This window comes from Lissotriton helveticus, chromosome 4_1, assembly GCF_964261635.1.
Source record: "Lissotriton helveticus chromosome 4_1, aLisHel1.1, whole genome shotgun sequence".
Taxonomy (NCBI): domain Eukaryota; kingdom Metazoa; phylum Chordata; class Amphibia; order Caudata; family Salamandridae; genus Lissotriton; species Lissotriton helveticus.
This window is the reverse complement of record NC_136063.1, coordinates 1,692,342,917-1,692,364,420: the sequence shown is the minus strand read 5'-3', so window position 1 is coordinate 1,692,364,420 and position 21,504 is coordinate 1,692,342,917. Positions and strand designations below refer to the sequence as shown.

The window sequence follows — 21,504 nt, the reverse complement described above, 5'->3', positions numbered from 1 at the left end:
CTTCCGTTCGAACATGGAGGGTGAGGGACATGGGTCACCCTCTTATACAGGGGTGTGGCTGTGGGCAGGACGGGTTGTGGGGGACCCGTCAGGGCATTGCCCGTTTGGAAGCCCGTTCGGAAGGCGAGAGGAGGCGGGGGCAGGGAACTCTCCTCAATTTTCCCCCAGAGGTTTGGGGAAAAGCCTTTGCACGTTTGAGCCAGCCGGGCCTGCATCAGCAGATCCTGCTCCTCTGGCAAGGGAGAGCTTGTAGGTGAAATCAAAAAAGGGGAGAAATCTGCAAGAGCCGGGTTAAAAAATTCCAGGGGCAGACCCATGTTCCCCAGGAAGCAAGTACTTCCTCCTGCTCCCTTCAGTGGGAAAAGATATAGGAGGTGTATTTCTCTAAGCAGGGGATCTGCGTAGATGGCACTGCATTGCTTTGGGAAGCATCCATGCTGGTAGCAGAATAGCAGCAGACCCCACCGCTGAGACTTGAATGGGGACTGTTGGAGAGGGGCAGTGGAAGGGCGCAGGAAAATGCTTTTCAAAAGCATCTGCACTTTCTTACAAAGCAGCTGAAAACCCATACCAGGAATGGGGCTCGAACCCATGCGGACAAACTTCCATTGGATCTTAAGTCCAACGCCTTAACCACTCGGCCACCCTGGTGAGACCCAAGGCCCAGCTTTACTCAACTCCCTTTTTCTGCTGGCTGCTGAAGCAACGGCTGTCCAGCAAGAGCTGTTTGCGGAGTTAAAAGGCTTTTGCAGGAGGCTAAAGGTAAATGCTTATGACAAACACACTGTGTGACACCTAACTTTCTCCCACTCGGACTTTACGGGCAATTTTTATATTAGAGTTAGCTTAGTCACAATAAGGGGGTGAGCAAGGCAAGCACACAAGAGCATCTCCTCCCTGGTGGTCTAGTGGCTAGGATTCGGCGCTTTCACTGCCGCGGCCTGGGTTCGATTCCCGGTCAGGGAAGATACCTCTAAAGCATAGATTTGAGTGTTTTGTCCCAGTAGCTTTTTTTAAACGAAGGTCCTTAAAAAGGTACCCCTACCCATGAATGAAAGAGGAGGAAAGGGACTGGGTCCCCTGTGCCCCAGGTTGTTTTGCTCCCATTGCCCTAAGCCACCTTTATGCGCACGCACTCCTCCACCCAGTCTGGTGCTCTATGTGTGTGTAAAGTGCAGTACCAGCTCACCAGAAAGGTAAATTGCTGGAAACCCCTGCTGTGATGCATACATCTACTTTGGAGCACTCTTCTCCCTTGCACTCTTGAATCGCTTAAGAGCAATGTATTCTTCCAGCAAGCTGAATAACGAGACAGGGTTGAGAAAGTGTTCCAGCTGTCTGTGCGCCATCAGCAGCCACTAGGTGTCCCTCTTGTGTTTTCCCGTGGATCCCGATTGTACAGGAATTCATCGGTTCAGTAGCAAGGGGGAGAGGATGGCCTGTGCTTGGAAGTGACAGACAGTCGGGTGGCATTATGAGGATTTTTTCAATTTCTGATTCATATGTGCTGTAGAGAAAAATAAGCTTTCAGCCCCCATGAGCTTTGTCATTCGGAAAGCAGTGTATGAACTTTTGCTGCATGGCACTGGGCTCCCTGGTGGTCTAGTGGTTAGGATTCGGCGCTCTCACTGCCGCGGCCCGGGTTCGATTCCCGGTCAGGGAAAAGTCCTTCTTCTTCCCGTCAAAACTTTTCCTTCCCGTAGGTCGCGGGCTTCTCAAAATGAAGTTGCTTTCTGACTCACAGTTTCCCTAGCATCACGCAGTATAGCTCCAAATATCATTTTCGCAAGGTCCCTTTATAGCTGCTTTCCACAGCGGGAGGAAAGTCACTTGTGTAAGGCTCTTGAGCAAGTGAGACCCTGTATTCCAAAGTGCAATTCCTTTTGTAGGCTTCTGACCACATGGCGTGCGGCAGGAAGTCTCCTTTGACAGGCCTGCAGTTTTTTTTCCAAATGGCATCCTGGACCCATTGCAACCCACCTTTTTGCTAAAATGGAAGTCTGGATCTGGGTAAGAAAAAACTGAGCTGCACGTACGGAAAAAAGCAGAGGCCAGCCACAGGGAGGGTGTGGCCAGGGCTGTCTGATTTGCATACTGACCTGTGGCATCTTGGGAATGTATAGGCTTTGGAGCTTAACGGGTGCTGCAGGGGTCTGCCTGGCTGGAGAGATGCCTGTCTGGTACACCCCTCAGGACAGACGGTGCCTTCCGTTCGAACATGGAGGGTGAGGGACATGGGTCACCCTCTTATACAGGGGTGTGGCTGTGGGCAGGATGGGTTGTGGGGGACCCGTCAGGGCATTGCCCGTTTGGAAGCCCGTTCGGAAGGCGAGAGGAGGCGGGGGCAGGGAACTCTCCTCAATTTTCCCCCAGAGGTTTGGGGAAAAGCCTTTGCACGTTTGAGCCAGCCGGGCCTGCATCAGCAGATCCTGCTCCTCTGGCAAGGGAGAGCTTGTAGGTGAAATCAAAAAAGGGGAGAAATCTGCAAGAGCCGGGTTAAAAAATTCCAGGGGCAGACCCATGTTCCCCAGGAAGCAAGTACTTCCTCCTGCTCCCTTCAGTGGGAAAAGATATAGGAGGTGTATTTCTCTAAGCAGGGGATCTGCGTAGATGGCACTGCATTGCTTTGGGAAGCATCCATGCTGGTAGCAGAATAGCAGCAGACCCCACAGCTGAGACTTGAATGGGGACTGTTGGAGAGGGGCAGTGGAAGGGCGCAGGAAAATGCTTTTCAAAAGCATCTGCACTTTCTTACAAAGCAGCTGAAAACCCATACCAGGAATGGGGCTCGAACCCATGCGGACAAACGTCCATTGGATCTTAAGTCCAACGCCTTAACCACTCGGCCACCCTGGTGAGACCCAAGGCCCAGCTTTACTCAACTCCCTTTTTCTGCTGGCTGCTGCAGCACCGGCTGTCCAGCAAGAGCTGTTTGCGGAGTTAAAAGGCTTTTGCAGGAGGCTAAAGGTAAATGCTTATGACAAACACACTGTGTGACACCTAACTTTCTCCCACTCGGACTTTACGGGCAATTTTTATATTGGAGTTAGCTTAGTCACAATAAGGAGGTGAGCAAGGCAAGCACACAAGAGCATCTCCTCCCTGGTGGTCTAGTGGCTAGGATTCGGCGCTTTCACCGCCGCGGCCCGGGTTCGATTCCCGGTCAGGGAAGATACCTCTAAAGCATAGATTTGAGTGTTTTGTCCCAGTAGCTTTTTTTAAACGAAGGTCCTTAAAAAGGTACCCCTACCCATGAACGAAAGAGGAGGAAAGGGACTGGGTCCCCTGTGCCCCAGGTTGTTTTGCTCCCATTGCCCTCAGCCACCTTTATGCGCACGCACTCCTCCACCCAGTCTGGTGCTCTATGTGTGTGTAAAGTGCAGTACCAGCTCACCAGAAAGGTAAATTGCTGGAAACCCCTGCTGTGATGCATACATCTACTTTGGAGCACTCTTCTCCCTTGCACTCTTGAATCGCTTAAGAGCAATGTATTCTTCCAGCAAGCTGAATAACGAGACAGGGTTGAGAAAGTGTTCCAGCTGTCTGTGCGCCATCAGCAGCCACTAGGTGTCCCTCTTGTGTTTTCCCGTGGATCCCGATTGTACAGGAATTCATCGGTTCAGTAGCAAGGGGGAGAGGATGGCCTGTGCTTGGAAGGGACAGACAGTCGGGTGGCATTATGAGGATTTTTTCAATTTCTGATTCATATGTGCTGTAGAGAAAAATAAGCTTTCAGCCCCCATGAGCTTTGTCATTCGGAAAGCAGTGTATGAACTTTTGCTGCATGGCACTGGGCTCCCTGGTGGTCTAGTGGTTAGGATTCGGCGCTCTCACCACCGCGGCCCGGGTTCGATTCCCGGTCAGGGAAAAGTCCTTCTTCTTCCCTTCAAAACTTTTCCTTCCCGTAGGTCGCGGGCTTCTCAAAATGAAGTTGCTTTCTGACTCACAGTTTGCCTAGCATCACGCAGTATAGCTCCAAATATCATTTTCGCAAGGTCCCTTTATAGCTGCTTTCCACAGCGGGAGGAAAGTCACTTGTGTAAGGCTCTTGAGCAAGTGAGACCCTGTATTCCAAAGTGCAATTCCTTTTGTAGGCTTCTGACCACATGGCGTGCGGCAGGAAGTCTCCTTTGACAGGCCTGCAGTTTTTTTTCCAAATGGCATCCTGGACCCATTGCAACCCACCTTTTTGCTAAAATGGAAGTCTGGATCTGGGTAAGAAAAAACTGAGCTGCATGTACGGAAAAAAGCAGAGGCCAGCCACAGGGAGGGTGTGGCCAGGGCTGTCTGATTTGCATACTGACCTGTGGCATCTTGGGAATGTATAGGCTTTGGAGCTTAACGGGTGCTGCAGGGGTCTGCCTGGCTGGAGAGATGCCTGTCTGGTACACCCCTCAGGACAGACGGTGCCTTCCGTTCGAACATGGAGGGTGAGGGACATGGGTCACCCTCTTATACAGGGGTGTGGCTGTGGGCAGGACGGGTTGTGGGGGACCCGTCAGGGCATTGCCCGTTTGGAAGCCCGTTCGGAAGGCGAGAGGAGGGAACTCTCCTCAATTTTCCCCCAGAGGTTTGGGGAAAAGCCTTTGCACGTTTGAGCCAGCCGGGCCTGCATCAGCAGATCCTGCTCCTCTGGCAAGGGAGAGCTTGTAGGTGAAATCAAAAAAGGGGAGAAATCTGCAAGAGCCGGGTTAAAAAATTCCAGGGGCAGACCCATGTTCCCCAGGAAGCAAGTACTTCCTCCTGCTCCCTTCAGTGGGAAAAGATATAGGAGGTGTATTTCTCTAAGCAGGGGATCTGCGTAGATGGCACTGCATTGCTTTGGGAAGCATCCATGCTGGTAGCAGAATAGCAGCAGACCCCACCGCTGAGACTTGAATGGGGACTGTTGGAGAGGGGCAGTGGAAGGGTGCAGGAAAATGCTTTTCAAAAGCATCTGCACTTTCTTACAAAGCAGCTGAAAACCCATACCAGGAATGGGGCTCGAACCCATGCGGACAAACGTCCATTGGATCTTAAGTCCAACGCCTTAACCACTCGGCCACCCTGGTGAGACCCAAGGCCCAGCTTTACTCAACTCCCTTTTTCTGCTGGCTGCTGCAGCAACGGCTGTCCAGCAAGAGCTGTTTGCGGAGTTAAAAGGCTTTTGCAGGAGGCTAAAGGTAAATGCTTATGACAAACACACTGTGTGACACCTAACTTTCTCCCACTCGGACTTTACGGGCAATTTTTATATTAGAGTTAGCTTAGTCACAATAAGGGGGTGAGCAAGGCAAGCACACAAGAGCATCTCCTCCCTGGTGGTCTAGTGGCTAGGATTCGGCGCTTTCACTGCCGCGGCCTGGGTTCGATTCCCGGTCAGGGAAGATACCTCTAAAGCATAGATTTGAGTGTTTTGTCCCAGTAGCTTTTTTTAAACGAAGGTCCTTAAAAAGGTACCCCTACCCATGAATGAAAGAGGAGGAAAGGGACTGGGTCCCCTGTGCCCCAGGTTGTTTTGCTCCCATTGCCCTAAGCCACCTTTATGCGCACGCACTCCTCCACCCAGTCTGGTGCTCTATGTGTGTGTAAAGTGCAGTACCAGCTCACCAGAAAGGTAAATTGCTGGAAACCCCTGCTGTGATGCATACATCTACTTTGGAGCACTCTTCTCCCTTGCACTCTTGAATCGCTTAAGAGCAATGTATTCTTCCAGCAAGCTGAATAACGAGACAGGGTTGAGAAAGTGTTCCAGCTGTCTGTGCGCCATCAGCAGCCACTAGGTGTCCCTCTTGTGTTTTCCCGTGGATCCCGATTGTACAGGAATTCATCGGTTCAGTAGCAAGGGGGAGAGGATGGCCTGTGCTTGGAAGTGACAGACAGTCGGGTGGCATTATGAGGATTTTTTCAATTTCTGATTCATATGTGCTGTAGAGAAAAATAAGCTTTCAGCCCCCATGAGCTTTGTCATTCGGAAAGCAGTGTATGAACTTTTGCTGCATGGCACTGGGCTCCCTGGTGGTCTAGTGGTTAGGATTCGGCGCTCTCACTGCCGCGGCCCGGGTTCGATTCCCGGTCAGGGAAAAGTCCTTCTTCTTCCCGTCAAAACTTTTCCTTCCCGTAGGTCGCGGGCTTCTCAAAATGAAGTTGCTTTCTGACTCACAGTTTGCCTAGCATCACGCAGTATAGCTCCAAATATCATTTTCGCAAGGTCCCTTTATAGCTGCTTTCCACAGCGGGAGGAAAGTCACTTGTGTAAGGCTCTTGAGCAAGTGAGACCCTGTATTCCAAAGTGCAATTCCTTTTGTAGGCTTCTGACCACATGGCGTGCGGCAGGAAGTCTCCTTTGACAGGCCTGCAGTTTTTTTTGCAAATGGCATCCTGGACCCATTGCAACCCACCTTTTTGCTAAAATGGAAGTCTGGATCTGGGTAAGAAAAAACTGAGCTGCATGTACGGAAAAAAGCAGAGGCCAGCCACAGGGAGGGTGTGGCCAGGGCTGTCTGATTTGCATACTGACCTGTGGCATCTTGGGAATGTATAGGCTTTGGAGCTTAACGGGTGCTGCAGGGGTCTGCCTGGCTGGAGAGATGCCTGTCTGGTACACCCCTCAGGACAGACGGTGCCTTCCGTTCGAACATGGAGGGTGAGGGACATGGGTCACCCTCTTATACAGGGGTGTGGCTGTGGGCAGGACGGGTTGTGGGGGACCCGTCAGGGCATTGCCCGTTTGGAAGCCCGTTCGGAAGGCGAGAGGAGGCGGGGGCAGGGAACTCTCCTCAATTTTCCCCCAGAGGTTTGGGGAAAAGCCTTTGCACGTTTGAGCCAGCCGGGCCTGCATCAGCAGATCCTGCTCCTCTGGCAAGGGAGAGCTTGTAGGTGAAATCAAAAAAGGGGAGAAATCTGCAAGAGCCGGGTTAAAAAATTCCAGGGGCAGACCCATGTTCCCCAGGAAGCAAGTACTTCCTCCTGCTCCCTTCAGTGGGAAAAGATATAGGAGGTGTATTTCTCTAAGCAGGGGATCTGCGTAGATGGCACTGCATTGCTTTGGGAAGCATCCATGCTGGTAGCAGAATAGCAGCAGACCCCACCGCTGAGACTTGAATGGGGACTGTTGGAGAGGGGCAGTGGAAGGGCGCAGGAAAATGCTTTTCAAAAGCATCTGCACTTTCTTACAAAGCAGCTGAAAACCCATACCAGGAATGGGGCTCGAACCCATGCGGACAAACTTCCATTGGATCTTAAGTCCAACGCCTTAACCACTCGGCCACCCTGGTGAGACCCAAGGCCCAGCTTTACTCAACTCCCTTTTTCTGCTGGCTGCTGAAGCAACGGCTGTCCAGCAAGAGCTGTTTGCGGAGTTAAAAGGCTTTTGCAGGAGGCTAAAGGTAAATGCTTATGACAAACACACTGTGTGACACCTAACTTTCTCCCACTCGGACTTTACGGGCAATTTTTATATTAGAGTTAGCTTAGTCACAATAAGGGGGTGAGCAAGGCAAGCACACAAGAGCATCTCCTCCCTGGTGGTCTAGTGGCTAGGATTCGGCGCTTTCACTGCCGCGGCCTGGGTTCGATTCCCGGTCAGGGAAGATACCTCTAAAGCATAGATTTGAGTGTTTTGTCCCAGTAGCTTTTTTTAAACGAAGGTCCTTAAAAAGGTACCCCTACCCATGAATGAAAGAGGAGGAAAGGGACTGGGTCCCCTGTGCCCCAGGTTGTTTTGCTCCCATTGCCCTAAGCCACCTTTATGCGCACGCACTCCTCCACCCAGTCTGGTGCTCTATGTGTGTGTAAAGTGCAGTACCAGCTCACCAGAAAGGTAAATTGCTGGAAACCCCTGCTGTGATGCATACATCTACTTTGGAGCACTCTTCTCCCTTGCACTCTTGAATCGCTTAAGAGCAATGTATTCTTCCAGCAAGCTGAATAACGAGACAGGGTTGAGAAAGTGTTCCAGCTGTCTGTGCGCCATCAGCAGCCACTAGGTGTCCCTCTTGTGTTTTCCCGTGGATCCCGATTGTACAGGAATTCATCGGTTCAGTAGCAAGGGGGAGAGGATGGCCTGTGCTTGGAAGTGACAGACAGTCGGGTGGCATTATGAGGATTTTTTCAATTTCTGATTCATATGTGCTGTAGAGAAAAATAAGCTTTCAGCCCCCATGAGCTTTGTCATTCGGAAAGCAGTGTATGAACTTTTGCTGCATGGCACTGGGCTCCCTGGTGGTCTAGTGGTTAGGATTCGGCGCTCTCACTGCCGCGGCCCGGGTTCGATTCCCGGTCAGGGAAAAGTCCTTCTTCTTCCCGTCAAAACTTTTCCTTCCCGTAGGTCGCGGGCTTCTCAAAATGAAGTTGCTTTCTGACTCACAGTTTCCCTAGCATCACGCAGTATAGCTCCAAATATCATTTTCGCAAGGTCCCTTTATAGCTGCTTTCCACAGCGGGAGGAAAGTCACTTGTGTAAGGCTCTTGAGCAAGTGAGACCCTGTATTCCAAAGTGCAATTCCTTTTGTAGGCTTCTGACCACATGGCGTGCGGCAGGAAGTCTCCTTTGACAGGCCTGCAGTTTTTTTTCCAAATGGCATCCTGGACCCATTGCAACCCACCTTTTTGCTAAAATGGAAGTCTGGATCTGGGTAAGAAAAAACTGAGCTGCACGTACGGAAAAAAGCAGAGGCCAGCCACAGGGAGGGTGTGGCCAGGCTGTCTGATTTGCATACTGACCTGTGGCATCTTGGGAATGTATAGGCTTTGGAGCTTAAACGGGTGCTGCAGGGGTCTGCCTGGCTGGAGAGATGCCTGTCTGGTACACCCCTCAGGACAGACGGTGCCTTCCGTTCGAACATGGAGGGTGAGGGACATGGGTCACCCTCTTATACAGGGGTGTGGCTGTGGGCAGGATGGGTTGTGGGGGACCCGTCAGGGCATTGCCCGTTTGGAAGCCCGTTCGGAAGGCGAGAGGAGGCGGGGGCAGGGAACTCTCCTCAATTTTCCCCAGAGGTTTGGGGAAAAGCCTTTGCACGTTGAGCCAGCCGGGCCTGCATCAGCAGATCCTGCTCCTCTGGCAAGGGAGAGCTTGTAGGTGAAATCAAAAAGGGGAGAAATCTGCAAGAGCCGGGTTAAAAAATTCCAGGGGCAGACCCATGTTCCCCAGGAAGCAAGTACTTCCTCCTGCTCCCTTCAGTGGGAAAAGATATAGGAGGTGTATTTCTCTAAGCAGGGGATCTGCGTAGATGGCACTGCATTGCTTTGGGAAGCATCCATGCTGGTAGCAGAATAGCAGCAGACCCCACAGCTGAGACTTGAATGGGGACTGTTGGAGAGGGGCAGTGGAAGGGCGCAGGAAAATGCTTTTCAAAAGCATCTGCACTTTCTTACAAAGCAGCTGAAAACCCATACCAGGAATGGGGCTCGAACCCATGCGGACAAACGTCCATTGGATCTTAAGTCCAACGCCTTAACCACTCGGCCACCCTGGTGAGACCCAAGGCCCAGCTTTACTCAACTCCCTTTTTCTGCTGGCTGCTGCAGCACCGGCTGTCCAGCAAGAGCTGTTTGCGGAGTTAAAAGGCTTTTGCAGGAGGCTAAAGGTAAATGCTTATGACAAACACACTGTGTGACACCTAACTTTTCCCACTCGGACTTTACGGGCAATTTTTATATTGGAGTTAGCTTAGTCACAATAAGGAGGTGAGCAAGGCAAGCACACAAGAGCATCTCCTCCCTGGTGGTCTAGTGGCTAGGATTCGGCGCTTTCCACCGCCGCGGCCCGGGTTCGATTCCCGGTCAGGGAAGATACCTCTAAAGCATAGATTTGAGTGTTTTGTCCCAGTAGCTTTTTTTAAACGAAGGTCCTTAAAAAGGTACCCCTACCCATGACGAAAGAGGAGGAAAGGGACTGGGTCCCCTGTGCCCCAGGTTGTTTTGCTCCCATTGCCCTCAGCCACCTTTATGCGCACGCCACCTCCACCCAGTCTGGTGCTCTATGTGTGTGTAAAGTGCAGTACCAGCTCACCAGAAAGGTAAATTGCTGGAAACCCTGCTGTGATGCATACATCTACTTTGGAGCACTCTTCTCCTTGCACTCTTGAATCGCTTAAGAGCAATGTATTCTTCCAGCAAGCTGAATAACGAGACAGGGTTGAGAAAGTGTTCCAGCTGTCTGTGCGCCATCAGCAGCCACTAGGTGTCCCTCTTGTGTTTTCCCGTGGATCCCGATTGTACAGGAATTCATCGGTTCAGTAGCAAGGGGGAGAGGATGGCCTGTGCTTGGAAGGGACAGACAGTCGGGTGGCATTATGAGGATTTTTTCAATTTCTGATTCATATGTGCTGTAGAGAAAAATAAGCTTTCAGCCCCCATGAGCTTTGTCATTCGGAAAGCAGTGTATGAACTTTTGCTGCATGGCACTGGGCTCCCTGGTGGTCTAGTGGTTAGGATTCGGCGCTCTCACCACCCGCGGCCCGGGTTCGATTCCCGGTCAGGGAAGAAAGTCCTTCTTCTTCCCTTCAATCAAAACTTTTCCTTCCCGTAGGTCGCGGGCTTCTCAAAATGAAGTTGCTTTCTGACTCACAGTTTGCCTAGCATCACGCAGTATAGCTCCAAATATCATTTTCGCAAGGTCCCTTTATAGCTGCTTTCCACAGCGGGAGGAAAGTCACTTGTGTAAGGCTCTTGAGCAAGTGAGACCCTGTATTCCAAAGTGCAATTCCTTTTGTAGGCTTCTGACCACATGGCGTGCGGCAGGAAGTCTCCTTTGACAGGCCTGCAGTTTTTTTTCCAAATGGCATCCTGGACCCATTGCAACCCACCTTTTTGCTAAAATGGAAGTCTGGATCTGGGTAAGAAAAAACTGAGCTGCATGTACGGAAAAAAGCAGAGGCCAGCCACAGGGAGGGTGTGGCCAGGGCTGTCTGATTTGCATACTGACCTGTGGCATCTTGGGAATGTATAGGCTTTGGAGCTTAACGGGTGCTGCAGGGGTCTGCCTGGCTGGAGAGATGCCTGTCTGGTACACCCCTCAGGACAGACGGTGCCTTCCGTTCGAACATGGAGGGTGAGGGACATGGGTCACCCTCTTATACAGGGGTGTGGCTGTGGGCAGGACGGGTTGTGGGGGACCCGTCAGGGCATTGCCCGTTTGGAAGCCCGTTCGGAAGGCGAGAGGAGGCGGGGGCAGGGAACTCTCCTCAATTTTCCCCCAGAGGTTTGGGGAAAAGCCTTTGCACGTTTGAGCCAGCCGGGCCTGCATCAGCAGATCCTGCTCCTCTGGCAAGGGAGAGCTTGTAGGTGAAATCAAAAAAGGGGAGAAATCTGCAAGAGCCGGGTTAAAAAATTCCAGGGGCAGACCCATGTTCCCCAGGAAGCAAGTACTTCCTCCTGCTCCCTTCAGTGGGAAAAGATATAGGAGGTGTATTTCTCTAAGCAGGGGATCTGCGTAGATGGCACTGCATTGCTTTGGGAAGCATCCATGCTGGTAGCAGAATAGCAGCAGACCCCACCGCTGAGACTTGAATGGGGACTGTTGGAGAGGGGCAGTGGAAGGGTGCAGGAAAATGCTTTTCAAAAGCATCTGCACTTTCTTACAAAGCAGCTGAAAACCCATACCAGGAATGGGGCTCGAACCCATGCGGACAAACGTCCATTGGATCTTAAGTCCAACGCCTTAACCACTCGGCCACCCTGGTGAGACCCAAGGCCCAGCTTTACTCAACTCCCTTTTTCTGCTGGCTGCTGCAGCAACGGCTGTCCAGCAAGAGCTGTTTGCGGAGTTAAAAGGCTTTTGCAGGAGGCTAAAGGTAAATGCTTATGACAAACACACTGTGTGACACCTAACTTTCTCCCACTCGGACTTTACGGGCAATTTTTATATTAGAGTTAGCTTAGTCACAATAAGGGGGTGAGCAAGGCAAGCACACAAGAGCATCTCCTCCCTGGTGGTCTAGTGGCTAGGATTCGGCGCTTTCACTGCCGCGGCCTGGGTTCGATTCCCGGTCAGGGAAGATACCTCTAAAGCATAGATTTGAGTGTTTTGTCCCAGTAGCTTTTTTTAAACGAAGGTCCTTAAAAAGGTACCCCTACCCATGAATGAAAGAGGAGGAAAGGGACTGGGTCCCCTGTGCCCCAGGTTGTTTTGCTCCCATTGCCCTAAGCCACCTTTATGCGCACGCACTCCTCCACCCAGTCTGGTGCTCTATGTGTGTGTAAAGTGCAGTACCAGCTCACCAGAAAGGTAAATTGCTGGAAACCCCTGCTGTGATGCATACATCTACTTTGGAGCACTCTTCTCCCTTGCACTCTTGAATCGCTTAAGAGCAATGTATTCTTCCAGCAAGCTGAATAACGAGACAGGGTTGAGAAAGTGTTCCAGCTGTCTGTGCGCCATCAGCAGCCACTAGGTGTCCCTCTTGTGTTTTCCCGTGGATCCCGATTGTACAGGAATTCATCGGTTCAGTAGCAAGGGGGAGAGGATGGCCTGTGCTTGGAAGTGACAGACAGTCGGGTGGCATTATGAGGATTTTTTCAATTTCTGATTCATATGTGCTGTAGAGAAAAATAAGCTTTCAGCCCCCATGAGCTTTGTCATTCGGAAAGCAGTGTATGAACTTTTGCTGCATGGCACTGGGCTCCCTGGTGGTCTAGTGGTTAGGATTCGGCGCTCTCACTGCCGCGGCCCGGGTTCGATTCCCGGTCAGGGAAAAGTCCTTCTTCTTCCCGTCAAAACTTTTCCTTCCCGTAGGTCGCGGGCTTCTCAAAATGAAGTTGCTTTCTGACTCACAGTTTGCCTAGCATCACGCAGTATAGCTCCAAATATCATTTTCGCAAGGTCCCTTTATAGCTGCTTTCCACAGCGGGAGGAAAGTCACTTGTGTAAGGCTCTTGAGCAAGTGAGACCCTGTATTCCAAAGTGCAATTCCTTTTGTAGGCTTCTGACCACATGGCGTGCGGCAGGAAGTCTCCTTTGACAGGCCTGCAGTTTTTTTTCCAAATGGCATCCTGGACCCATTGCAACCCACCTTTTTGCTAAAATGGAAGTCTGGATCTGGGTAAGAAAAAACTGAGCTGCACGTACGGAAAAAAGCAGAGGCCAGCCACAGGGAGGGTGTGGCCAGGGCTGTCTGATTTGCATACTGACCTGTGGCATCTTGGGAATGTATAGGCTTTGGAGCTTAACGGGTGCTGCAGGGGTCTGCCTGGCTGGAGAGATGCCTGTCTGGTACACCCCTCAGGACAGACGGTGCCTTCCGTTCGAACATGGAGGGTGAGGGACATGGGTCACCCTCTTATACAGGGGTGTGGCTGTGGGCAGGATGGGTTGTGGGGGACCCGTCAGGGCATTGCCCGTTTGGAAGCCCGTTCGGAAGGCGAGAGGAGGCGGGGGCAGGGAACTCTCCTCAATTTTCCCCCAGAGGTTTGGGGAAAAGCCTTTGCACGTTTGAGCCAGCCGGGCCTGCATCAGCAGATCCTGCTCCTCTGGCAAGGGAGAGCTTGTAGGTGAAATCAAAAAAGGGGAGAAATCTGCAAGAGCCGGGTTAAAAAATTCCAGGGGCAGACCCATGTTCCCCAGGAAGCAAGTACTTCCTCCTGCTCCCTTCAGTGGGAAAAGATATAGGAGGTGTATTTCTCTAAGCAGGGGATCTGCGTAGATGGCACTGCATTGCTTTGGGAAGCATCCATGCTGGTAGCAGAATAGCAGCAGACCCCACAGCTGAGACTTGAATGGGGACTGTTGGAGAGGGGCAGTGGAAGGGCGCAGGAAAATGCTTTTCAAAAGCATCTGCACTTTCTTACAAAGCAGCTGAAAACCCATACCAGGAATTGGGCTCGAACCCATGCGGACAAACGTCCATTGGATCTTAAGTCCAACGCCTTAACCACTCGGCCACCCTGGTGAGACCCAAGGCCCAGCTTTACTCAACTCCCTTTTTCTGCTGGCTGCTGCAGCACCGGCTGTCCAGCAAGAGCTGTTTGCGGAACTAAAAGGCTTTTGCAGGAGGCTGAAGGTAATTGCTTATGACAAACACACTGTGTGACACCTAACTTTCTCCCACTCGGACTTTACGGGCAATTTTTATATTGGAGTTAGCTTAGTCACAATAAGGGGGTGAGCAAGGCAAGCACACAAGAGCATCTCCTCCCTGGTGGTCTAGTGGCTAGGATTCGGCGCTTTCACCGCCGCGGCCCGGGTTCGATTCCCGGTCAGGGAAGATACCTCTAAAGCATAGATTTGAGTGTTTTGTCCCAGTAGCTTTTTTTAAACGAAGGTCCTTAAAAAGGTACCCCTACCCATGAACGAAAGAGGAGGAAAGGGACTGGGTCCCCTGTGCCCCAGGTTGTTTTGCTCCCATTGCCCTCAGCCACCTTTATGCGCACGCACTCCTCCACCCAGTCTGGTGCTCTATGTGTGTGTAAAGTGCAGTACCAGCTCACCAGAAAGGTAAATTGCTGGAAACCCCTGCTGTGATGCATACATCTACTTTGGAGCACTCTTCTCCCTTGCACTCTTGAATCGCTTAAGAGCAATGTATTCTTCCAGCAAGCTGAATAACGAGACAGGGTTGAGAAAGTGTTCCAGCTGTCTGTGCGCCATCAGCAGCCACTAGGTGTCCCTCTTGTGTTTTCCCGTGGATCCCGATTGTACAGGAATTCATCGGTTCAGTAGCAAGGGGGAGAGGATGGCCTGTGCTTGGAAGGGACAGACAGTCGGGTGGCATTATGAGGATTTTTTCAATTTCTGATTCATATGTGCTGTAGAGAAAAATAAGCTTTCAGCCCCCATGAGCTTTGTCATTCGGAAAGCAGTGTATGAACTTTTGCTGCATGGCACTGGGCTCCCTGGTGGTCTAGTGGTTAGGATTCGGCGCTCTCACCGCCGCGGCCCGGGTTCGATTCCCGGTCAGGGAAAAGTCCTTCTTCTTCCCTTCAAAACTTTTCCTTCCCGTAGGTCGCGGGCTTCTCAAAATGAAGTTGCTTTCTGACTCACAGTTTGCCTAGCATCACGCAGTATAGCTCCAAATATCATTTTCGCAAGGTCCCTTTATAGCTGCTTTCCACAGCGGGAGGAAAGTCACTTGTGTAAGGCTCTTGAGCAAGTGAGACCCTGTATTCCAAAGTGCAATTCCTTTTGTAGGCTTCTGACCACATGGCGTGCGGCAGGAAGTCTCCTTTGACAGGCCTGCAGTTTTTTTTCCAAATGGCATCCTGGACCCATTGCAACCCACCTTTTTGCTAAAATGGAAGTCTGGATCTGGGTAAGAAAAAACTGAGCTGCATGTACGGAAAAAAGCAGAGGCCAGCCACAGGGAGGGTGTGGCCAGGGCTGTCTGATTTGCATACTGACCTGTGGCATCTTGGGAATGTATAGGCTTTGGAGCTTAACGGGTGCTGCAGGGGTCTGCCTGGCTGGAGAGATGCCTGTCTGGTACACCCCTCAGGACAGACGGTGCCTTCCGTTCGAACATGGAGGGTGAGGGACATGGGTCACCCTCTTATACAGGGGTGTGGCTGTGGGCAGGACGGGTTGTGGGGGACCCGTCAGGGCATTGCCCGTTTGGAAGCCCGTTGAGGAGGCGGGGGCAGGGAACTCTCCTCAATTTTCCCCCAGAGGTTTGGGGAAAAGCCTTTGCACGTTTGAGCCAGCCGGGCCTGCATCAGCAGATCCTGCTCCTCTGGCAAGGGAGAGCTTGTAGGTGAAATCAAAAAAGGGGAGAAATCTGCAAGAGCCGGGTTAAAAAATTCCAGGGGCAGACCCATGTTCCCCGGGAAGCAAGTACTTCCTCCTGCTCCCTTCAGTGGGAAAAGATATAGGAGGTGTATTTCTCTAAGCAGGGGATCTGCGTAGATGGCACTGCATTGCTTTGGGAAGCATCCATGCTGGTAGCAGAATAGCAGCAGACCCCACCGCTGAGACTTGAATGGGGACTGTTGGAGAGGGGCAGTGGAAGGGCGCAGGAAAATGCTTTTCAAAAGCATCTGCACTTTCTTACAAAGCAGCTGAAAACCCATACCAGGAATGGGGCTCGAACCCATGCGGACAAACGTCCATTGGATCTTAAGTCCAACGCCTTAACCACTCGGCCACCCTGGTGAGACCCAAGGCCCAGCTTTACTCAACTCCCTTTTTCTGCTGGCTGCTGCAGCAACGGCTGTCCAGCAAGAGCTGTTTGCGGAGTTAAAAGGCTTTTGCAGGAGGCTAAAGGTAAATGCTTATGACAAACACACTGTGTGACACCTAACTTTCTCCCACTCGGACTTTACGGGCAATTTTTATATTAGAGTTAGCTTAGTCACAATAAGGGGGTGAGCAAGGCAAGCACACAAGAGCATCTCCTCCCTGGTGGTCTAGTGGCTAGGATTCAGCGTTTTCACCGCCGCGGCCTGGGTTCGATTCCCGGTCAGGGAAAATACCTCTAAAGCATAGATTTGAGTGTTTTGTCCCAGTAGCTTTTTTTAAACGAAGGTCCTTAAAAAGGTACCCCTACCCATGAATGAAAGAGGAGGAAAGGGACTGGGTCCCCTGTGCCCCAGGTTGTTTTGCTCCCATTGCCCTCAGCCACCTTTATGCGCACGCACTCCTCCACCCAGTCTGGTGCTCTATGTGTGTGTAAAGTGCAGTACCAGCTCACCAGAAAGGTAAATTGCTGGAAACCCCTGCTGTGATGCATACATCTACTTTGGAGCACTCTTCTCCCTTGCACTCTTGAATCGCTTAAGAGCAATGTATTCTTCCAGCAAGCTGAATAACGAGACAGGGTTGAGAAAGTGTTCCAGCTGTCTGTGCGCCATCAGCAGCCACTAGGTGTCCCTCTTGTGTTTTCCCGTGGATCCTGATTGTACAGGAATTCATCGGTTCAGTAGCAAGGGGGAGAGGATGGCCTGTGCTTGGAAGTGACAGACAGTCGGGTGGCATTATGAGGATTTTTTCAATTTCTGATTCATATGTGCTGTAGAGAAAAATAAGCTTTCAGCCCCCATGAGCTTTGTCATTCGGAAAGCAGTGTATGAACTTTTGCTGCATGGCACTGGGCTCCCTGGTGGTCTAGTGGTTAGGATTCGGCGCTCTCACTGCCGCGGCCCGGGTTCGATTCCTGGTCAGGGAAAAGTCCTTCTTCTGCCCTTGAAAACTTTTCCTTCCCGTAGGTCGCGGGCTTCTCAAAATGAAGTTGCTTTCTGACTCACAGTTTGCCTAGCATCACGCAGTATAGCTCCAAATATCATTTTCGCAAGGTCCCTTTATAGCTGCTTTCCACAGCGGGAGGAAAGTCACTTGTGCAAGGCTCTTGAGCAAGTGAGACCCTGTATTCCAAAGTGCAATTCCTTTTGTAGGCTTCTGACCACATGGCGTGCGGCAGGAAGTCTCCTTTGACAGGCCTGCAGGCTTTGTTTCCAAATGGCATCCTGGACCCATTGCAACCCACCTTTTTGCTAAAATGGAAGTCTGGATCTGGGTAAGAAAAAACTGAGCTGCACGTACGGAAAAAAGCAGAGGCCAGCCACAGGGAGGGTGTGGCCAGGGCAGTCTGATTTGCATACTGACCTGTGGCATCTTGGGAATGTATAGGCTTTGGAGCTTAACGGGTGCTGCAGGGGTCTGCCTGGCTGGAGAGATGCCTGTCTGGTACACCCCTCAGGACAGACGGTGCCTTCCGTTCGAACATGGAGGGTGAGGGACATGGGTCACCCTCTTATACAGGGGTGTGGCTGTGGGCAGGATGGGTTGTGGGGGACCCGTCAGGGCATTGCCCGTTTGGAAGCCCGTTCGGAAGGCGAGAGGAGGCGGGGGCAGGGAACTCTCCTCAATTTTCCCCCAGAGGTTTGGGGAAAAGCCTTTGCACGTTTGAGCCAGCCGGGCCTGCATCAGCAGATCCTGCTCCTCTGGCAAGGGAGAGCTTGTAGGTGAAATCAAAAAAGGGGAGAAATCTGCAAGAGCCGGGTTAAAAAATTCCAGGGGCAGACCCATGTTCCCCAGGAAGCAAGTACTTCCTCCTGCTCCCTTCAGTGGGAAAAGATATAGGAGGTGTATTTCTCTAAGCAGGGGATCTGCGTAGATGGCACTGCATTGCTTTGGGAAGCATCCATGCTGGTAGCAGAATAGCAGCAGACCCCACAGCTGAGACTTGAATGGGGACTGTTGGAGAGGGGCAGTGGAAGGGCGCAGGAAAATGCTTTTCAAAAGCATCTGCACTTTCTTACAAAGCAGCTGAAAACCCATACCAGGAATTGGGCTCGAACCCATGCGGACAAACGTCCATTGGATCTTAAGTCCAACGCCTTAACCACTCGGCCACCCTGGTGAGACCCAAGGCCCAGCTTTACTCAACTCCCTTTTTCTGCTGGCTGCTGCAGCACCGGCTGTCCAGCAAGAGCTGTTTGCGGAATTAAAAGGCTTTTGCAGGAGGCTGAAGGTAATTGCTTATGACAAACACACTGTGTGACACCTAACTTTCTCCCACTCGGACTTTACGGGCAATTTTTATATTGGAGTTAGCTTAGTCACAATAAGGGGGTGAGCAAGGCAAGCACACAAGAGCATCTCCTCCCTGGTGGTCTAGTGGCTAGGATTCGGCGCTTTCACCGCCGCGGCCCGGGTTCGATTCCCGGTCAGGGAAGATACCTCTAAAGCATAGATTTGAGTGTTTTGTCCCAGTAGCTTTTTTTAAACGAAGGTCCTTAAAAAGGTACCCCTACCCATGAACGAAAGAGGAGGAAAGGGACTGGGTCCCCTGTGCCCCAGGTTGTTTTGCTCCCATTGCCCTCAGCCACCTTTATGCGCACGCACTCCTCCACCCAGTCTGGTGCTCTATGTGTGTGTAAAGTGCAGTACCAGCTCACCAGAAAGGTAAATTGCTGGAAACCCCTGCTGTGATGCATACATCTACTTTGGAGCACTCTTCTCCCTTGCACTCTTGAATCGCTTAAGAGCAATGTATTCTTCCAGGAAGCTGAATAACGAGACAGGGTTGAGAAAGTGTTCCAGCTGTCTGTGCGCCATCAGCAGCCACTAGGTGTCCCTCTTGTGTTTTCCCGTGGATCCCGATTGTACAGGAATTCATCGGTTCAGTAGCAAGGGGGAGAGGATGGCCTGTGCTTGGAAGTGACAGACAGTCGGGTGGCATTATGAGGATTTTTTCAATTTCTGATTCATATGTGCTGTAGTGAAAAATAAGCTTTCAGCCCCCATGAGCTTTGTCATTCGGAAAGCAGTGTATGAACTTTTGCTGCATGGCACTGGGCTCCCTGGTGGTCTAGTGGTTAGGATTCGGCGCTCTCACCGCCGCGGCCCGGGTTCGATTCCCGGTCAGGGAAAAGTCCTTCTTCTTCCCTTCAAAACTTTTCCTTCCCGTAGGTCGCGGGCTTCTCAAAATGAAGTTGCTTTCTGACTCACAGTTTCCCTAGCATCACGCAGTATAGCTCCAAATATCATTTTCGCAAGGTCCCTTTATAGCTGCTTTCCACAGCGGGAGGAAAGTCACTTGTGTAAGGCTCTTGAGCAAGTGAGACCCTGTATTCCAAAGTGCAATTCCTTTTGTAGGCTTCTGACCACATGGCGTGCGGCAGGAAGTCTCCTTTGACAGGCCTGCAGTTTTTTTTCCAAATGGCATCCTGGACCCATTGCAACCCACCTTTTTGCTAAAATGGAAGTCTGGATCTGGGTAAGAAAAAACTGAGCTGCACGTACGGAAAAAAGCAGAGGCCAGCCACAGGGAGGGTGTGGCCAGGGCTGTCTGATTTGCATACTGACCTGTGGCATCTTGGGAATGTATAGGCTTTGGAGCTTAACGGGTGCTGCAGGGGTCTGCCTGGCTGGAGAGATGCCTGTCTGGTACACCCCTCAGGACAGACGGTGCCTTCCGTTCGAACATGGAGGGTGAGGGACATGGGTCACCCTCTTATACAGGGGTGTGGCTGTGGGCAGGATGGGTTGTGGGGGACCCGTCAGGGCATTGCCCGTTTGGAAGCCCGTTCGGAAGGCGAGAGGAGGCGGGGGCAGGGAACTCTCCTCAATTTTCCCCCAGAGGTTTGGGGAAAAGCCTTTGCACGTTTGAGCCAGCCGGGCCTGCATCAGCAGATCCTGCTCCTCTGGCAAGGGAGAGCTTGTAGGTGAAATCAAAAAAGGGGAGAAATCTGCAAGAGCCGGGTTAAAAAATTCCAGGGGCAGACCCATGTTCCCCGGGAAGCAAGTACTTCCTCCTGCTCCCTTCAGTGGGTAAAGATATAGGAGGTGTATTTCTCTAAGCAGGGGATCTGCGTAGATGGCACTGCATTGCTTTGGGAAGCATCCATGCTGGTAGCAGAATAGCAGCAGACCCCACCGCTGAGACTTGAATGGGGACTGTTGGAGAGGGGCAGTGGAAGGGCGCAGGAAAATGCTTTTCAAAAGCATCTGCACTTTCTTACAAAGCAGCTGAAAACCCATACCAGGAATGGGGCTCGAACCCATGCGGACAAACGTCCATTGGATCTTAAGTCCAACGCCTTAACCACTCGGCCACCCTGGTGAGACCCAAGGCCCAGCTTTACTCAACTCCCTTTTTCTGCTGGCTGCTGCAGCAACGGCTGTCCAGCAAGAGCTGTTTGCGGAGTTAAAAGGCTTTTGCAGGAGGCTAAAGGTAAATGCTTATGACAAACACACTGTGTGACACCTAACTTTCTCCCACTCGGACTTTACGGGCAATTTTTATATTGGAGTTAGCTTAGTCACAATAAGGAGGTGAGCAAGGCAAGCACACAAGAGCATCTCCTCCCTGGTGGTCTAGTGGCTAGGATTCGGCGCTTTCACCGCCGCGGCCCGGGTTCGATTCCCGGTCAGGGAAGATACCTCCAAAGCATAGATATGAGTGTTTTGTCCCAGTAGCTTTTTTTAAACGAAGGTCCTTAAAAAGGTACCCCTACCCATGAACGAAAGAGGAGGAAAGGGACTGGGTCCCCTGTGCCCCAGGTTGTTTTGCTCCCATTGCCCTCAGCCACCTTTATGCGCACGCACTCCTCCACCCAGTCTGGTGCTCTATGTGTGTGTAAAGTGCAGTACCAGCTCACCAGAAAGGTAAATTGCTGGAAACCCCTGCTGTGATGCATACATCTACTTTGGAGCACTCTTCTCCCTTGCACTCTTGAATCGCTTAAGAGCAATGTATTCTTCCAGCAAGCTGAATAACGAGACAGGGTTGAGAAAGTGTTCCAGCTGTCTGTGCGCCATCAGCAGCCACTAGGTGTCCCTCTTGTGTTTTCCCGTGGATCCCGATTGTACAGGAATTCATCGGTTCAGTAGCAAGGGGGAGAGGATGGCCTGTGCTTGGAAGTGACAGACAGTCGGGTGGCATTATGAGGATTTTTTCAATTTCTGATTCATATGTGCTGTAGAGAAAAATAAGCTTTCAGCCCCCATGAGCTTTGTCATTCGGAAAGCAGTGTATGAACTTTTGCTGCATGGCACTGGGCTCCCTGGTGGTCTAGTGGTTAGGATTCGGCGCTCTCACCGCCGCGGCCCGGGTTCGATTCCCGGTCAGGGAAAAGTCCTTCTTCTGC

At 51.5% G+C, this 21,504-nt stretch overlaps 28 non-coding genes across 28 annotated transcripts; 18 read left to right on the top strand and 10 right to left on the bottom strand.

The window, feature by feature from the left end:
- Positions 1–568: 568 nt before the first annotated feature.
- Positions 569–651, bottom strand: TRNAL-UAA (transfer RNA leucine (anticodon UAA)). Its single transcript has one exon. It is a non-coding gene; the product is annotated as a tRNA-Leu (tRNA).
- Positions 652–894: 243 nt separating this feature from the next.
- On the top strand, positions 895–966 carry TRNAE-UUC (transfer RNA glutamic acid (anticodon UUC)). Its single transcript has one exon. It is a non-coding gene; the product is annotated as a tRNA-Glu (tRNA).
- Positions 967–1,591: 625 nt separating this feature from the next.
- Positions 1,592–1,663, top strand: TRNAE-CUC (transfer RNA glutamic acid (anticodon CUC)). The gene has a single exon. It is a non-coding gene; the product is annotated as a tRNA-Glu (tRNA).
- Positions 1,664–2,773: 1,110 nt separating this feature from the next.
- TRNAL-UAA (transfer RNA leucine (anticodon UAA)) lies at positions 2,774–2,856 on the bottom strand. The gene has a single exon. It is a non-coding gene; the product is annotated as a tRNA-Leu (tRNA).
- A 243-nt stretch (positions 2,857–3,099) lies between these two features.
- On the top strand, positions 3,100–3,171 carry TRNAE-UUC (transfer RNA glutamic acid (anticodon UUC)). Its single transcript has one exon. It is a non-coding gene; the product is annotated as a tRNA-Glu (tRNA).
- A 625-nt stretch (positions 3,172–3,796) lies between these two features.
- Positions 3,797–3,868, top strand: TRNAE-CUC (transfer RNA glutamic acid (anticodon CUC)). Its single transcript has one exon. It is a non-coding gene; the product is annotated as a tRNA-Glu (tRNA).
- A 1,100-nt stretch (positions 3,869–4,968) lies between these two features.
- On the bottom strand, positions 4,969–5,051 carry TRNAL-UAA (transfer RNA leucine (anticodon UAA)). The gene has a single exon. It is a non-coding gene; the product is annotated as a tRNA-Leu (tRNA).
- A 243-nt stretch (positions 5,052–5,294) lies between these two features.
- On the top strand, positions 5,295–5,366 carry TRNAE-UUC (transfer RNA glutamic acid (anticodon UUC)). The gene has a single exon. It is a non-coding gene; the product is annotated as a tRNA-Glu (tRNA).
- A 625-nt stretch (positions 5,367–5,991) lies between these two features.
- Positions 5,992–6,063, top strand: TRNAE-CUC (transfer RNA glutamic acid (anticodon CUC)). Its single transcript has one exon. It is a non-coding gene; the product is annotated as a tRNA-Glu (tRNA).
- Positions 6,064–7,173: 1,110 nt separating this feature from the next.
- On the bottom strand, positions 7,174–7,256 carry TRNAL-UAA (transfer RNA leucine (anticodon UAA)). Its single transcript has one exon. It is a non-coding gene; the product is annotated as a tRNA-Leu (tRNA).
- A 243-nt stretch (positions 7,257–7,499) lies between these two features.
- On the top strand, positions 7,500–7,571 carry TRNAE-UUC (transfer RNA glutamic acid (anticodon UUC)). The gene has a single exon. It is a non-coding gene; the product is annotated as a tRNA-Glu (tRNA).
- Positions 7,572–8,196: 625 nt separating this feature from the next.
- On the top strand, positions 8,197–8,268 carry TRNAE-CUC (transfer RNA glutamic acid (anticodon CUC)). The gene has a single exon. It is a non-coding gene; the product is annotated as a tRNA-Glu (tRNA).
- A 1,107-nt stretch (positions 8,269–9,375) lies between these two features.
- TRNAL-UAA (transfer RNA leucine (anticodon UAA)) lies at positions 9,376–9,458 on the bottom strand. Its single transcript has one exon. It is a non-coding gene; the product is annotated as a tRNA-Leu (tRNA).
- A 2,125-nt stretch (positions 9,459–11,583) lies between these two features.
- Positions 11,584–11,666, bottom strand: TRNAL-UAA (transfer RNA leucine (anticodon UAA)). Its single transcript has one exon. It is a non-coding gene; the product is annotated as a tRNA-Leu (tRNA).
- Positions 11,667–11,909: 243 nt separating this feature from the next.
- TRNAE-UUC (transfer RNA glutamic acid (anticodon UUC)) lies at positions 11,910–11,981 on the top strand. Its single transcript has one exon. It is a non-coding gene; the product is annotated as a tRNA-Glu (tRNA).
- A 625-nt stretch (positions 11,982–12,606) lies between these two features.
- Positions 12,607–12,678, top strand: TRNAE-CUC (transfer RNA glutamic acid (anticodon CUC)). The gene has a single exon. It is a non-coding gene; the product is annotated as a tRNA-Glu (tRNA).
- Positions 12,679–13,788: 1,110 nt separating this feature from the next.
- TRNAL-UAA (transfer RNA leucine (anticodon UAA)) lies at positions 13,789–13,871 on the bottom strand. Its single transcript has one exon. It is a non-coding gene; the product is annotated as a tRNA-Leu (tRNA).
- Positions 13,872–14,114: 243 nt separating this feature from the next.
- Positions 14,115–14,186, top strand: TRNAE-UUC (transfer RNA glutamic acid (anticodon UUC)). The gene has a single exon. It is a non-coding gene; the product is annotated as a tRNA-Glu (tRNA).
- A 625-nt stretch (positions 14,187–14,811) lies between these two features.
- On the top strand, positions 14,812–14,883 carry TRNAE-CUC (transfer RNA glutamic acid (anticodon CUC)). The gene has a single exon. It is a non-coding gene; the product is annotated as a tRNA-Glu (tRNA).
- Positions 14,884–15,983: 1,100 nt separating this feature from the next.
- On the bottom strand, positions 15,984–16,066 carry TRNAL-UAA (transfer RNA leucine (anticodon UAA)). The gene has a single exon. It is a non-coding gene; the product is annotated as a tRNA-Leu (tRNA).
- Positions 16,067–16,309: 243 nt separating this feature from the next.
- On the top strand, positions 16,310–16,381 carry TRNAE-UUC (transfer RNA glutamic acid (anticodon UUC)). The gene has a single exon. It is a non-coding gene; the product is annotated as a tRNA-Glu (tRNA).
- Positions 16,382–17,006: 625 nt separating this feature from the next.
- Positions 17,007–17,078, top strand: TRNAE-CUC (transfer RNA glutamic acid (anticodon CUC)). The gene has a single exon. It is a non-coding gene; the product is annotated as a tRNA-Glu (tRNA).
- A 1,111-nt stretch (positions 17,079–18,189) lies between these two features.
- Positions 18,190–18,272, bottom strand: TRNAL-UAA (transfer RNA leucine (anticodon UAA)). Its single transcript has one exon. It is a non-coding gene; the product is annotated as a tRNA-Leu (tRNA).
- A 243-nt stretch (positions 18,273–18,515) lies between these two features.
- Positions 18,516–18,587, top strand: TRNAE-UUC (transfer RNA glutamic acid (anticodon UUC)). The gene has a single exon. It is a non-coding gene; the product is annotated as a tRNA-Glu (tRNA).
- A 625-nt stretch (positions 18,588–19,212) lies between these two features.
- Positions 19,213–19,284, top strand: TRNAE-CUC (transfer RNA glutamic acid (anticodon CUC)). Its single transcript has one exon. It is a non-coding gene; the product is annotated as a tRNA-Glu (tRNA).
- A 1,110-nt stretch (positions 19,285–20,394) lies between these two features.
- On the bottom strand, positions 20,395–20,477 carry TRNAL-UAA (transfer RNA leucine (anticodon UAA)). Its single transcript has one exon. It is a non-coding gene; the product is annotated as a tRNA-Leu (tRNA).
- A 243-nt stretch (positions 20,478–20,720) lies between these two features.
- On the top strand, positions 20,721–20,792 carry TRNAE-UUC (transfer RNA glutamic acid (anticodon UUC)). The gene has a single exon. It is a non-coding gene; the product is annotated as a tRNA-Glu (tRNA).
- A 625-nt stretch (positions 20,793–21,417) lies between these two features.
- On the top strand, positions 21,418–21,489 carry TRNAE-CUC (transfer RNA glutamic acid (anticodon CUC)). Its single transcript has one exon. It is a non-coding gene; the product is annotated as a tRNA-Glu (tRNA).
- Positions 21,490–21,504: the final 15 nt, after the last annotated feature.